The sequence below is a fragment of the Pygoscelis adeliae genome, unplaced genomic scaffold (genome assembly GCF_000699105.1).
Source record: "Pygoscelis adeliae isolate BGI_AS28 unplaced genomic scaffold, ASM69910v1 Scaffold358, whole genome shotgun sequence".
Taxonomy (NCBI): domain Eukaryota; kingdom Metazoa; phylum Chordata; class Aves; order Sphenisciformes; family Spheniscidae; genus Pygoscelis; species Pygoscelis adeliae.
Window position 1 is genome coordinate 2884577 of NW_008825429.1, and position 1830 is coordinate 2886406.

Here is a 1830-nt window from a genome sequence, read left to right on the forward strand (position 1 = left end):
AGTTAGTCTCATGAAATGAGCTAAAATAAATTAATTGTACAGGTTGGCAGCCCTCTGCAAACTCTTTTGGACAGACTGTGCCTCTGGATGCATGTGTGGCCCTGCAGTTTCTGACTGAATGGAATTTGTCCCATAAAATCTCTTAGGAAGAGCTATTACAAACAGAAGGCCTGATTCAATAACCCTTATTAAAAATTCTTGCTTACTCCGGTTAGCCTTGCCTTCACAGAGGGTAACTGGAGAGCATAAGAAATGTAGTAAGACATTGTGAAGACAATGAGCATAACGCCATAAAGCAGACGTCTTAGCTGGTGATGTCGGTCAGGACTGACACACACAGTTGTTTGGTTTTTGGGGTTTTTTCTTTTATTTTTTACAACCTGGCTGCAGTTTTTTTAATCTGACATTATTAAACTAAATTTACTGTAGTGTTAAATCATATTGTCAAAGCGTGAATTGCACACAAGTGCTAAGGCTTATGGTTTCATGTTCAGTGGTAGTGCTGCTTAATTGACCTCTTTTCCTCATTACCCCCCTATCATGCTGGTACATCTGGGTTTTTTGTGGCTCCATTGTGGACTGGACGCAGCAGGTGACCTGGCTGTAAAGGGTTAAAGTGTGCGTGACCTGGTAAAAAAAGGGCAAAAGTTGGGTTGGATCAGCACCTTGAGCCTGCTTGTCACTCAAGTATCTGTAGCAGCCTGACAGAGAGCACTGCCAGGATGGAAACATCTGGGAGTAGAAGGGAAGGACCGCTGCTCCAGCCAGCAGTACCCCGAAAAGCAATTCATCAAACATGGAATACAACATGCAGCTTCCTAGCATAGAAATACTTTTTATGTGTTCAATGGTTTCCACGTGATTTCAAAGCACTTTAAAAGAAGGGAACGTCCCTGTCCTCTTCTGAGAAGGAAGGTTCGATTGTACCTCATGTAACAGAAAGGAAGGGAAAGCGCAAAGAAGTGAAGCAGACAGTGGCCAAGGTCAGAAGGAACTCTGTGGGAAAGCCAGAAATAGCACCTTGTGCTGCAGGCCTGTGCCTTGGTTACAAACCCATCAGTTGGCCCAGGCCACCTTTGTTGTTGAACAGGACCAAGTATTCAGCTGCTTGTTTTTCACTGGTGTGAAATAGAAACATTGCTGATGACTCCAGATGCTTGTGTACCGTCACTGGCATTGCAGGATCTGAATACCTCTGCCTGTTTGGAAACAGAAGTGCCTATTGTAACCCATTTGAAATGTCTGCAGGGAGGCTTTATCATAGTGGCTGGATGCCTGCAATATAATGACTCTAAAGCATTTCGGGCTGTTTACCTTGTTTTTCTATAAGCAGGCACAGCTCTTAGAATATGTGGAGTCAAAGGAAAGCAATCGATTAGCAGAGGTGAGAATGTAAACTTTTAATGTGGAGGTGCACAGCTTCTGTGGTAGCGTGTACCCCACACACACGGTGTCTCTTTATAGAGCTAAGGGAACCCAAAGGGAGAATCGGGGCAGGAGAATTTAGTCCTTCGTGGTAGTCCTCTAGGGGAGAGAGCAATTCTGGGTCCCTGAAGACAAACGCTTTCCCTGCCACAGTCAGTGGTTCAAACCTAGTTCCGTGTCGGGAGTCTCCTCTTCTGGCCCAAGAATTTCCTGCGGCTGTAGGTAGGGGACAGGCCCGGGGACGCGGAGCTGCGCTTCGGGAACGTTTCCCCGTGTTTCTCCCGAGCCAAACGGCCCCCGCGGTACCGAGCATCCGTCGCTGCGCCCGGTCCCGGGGCTCCGGGGCGGGGGACCCTCTGCGGACGCGGGAGAGCAGCGGCAGGTTCCCGGCTGCCCCGAGCCCTG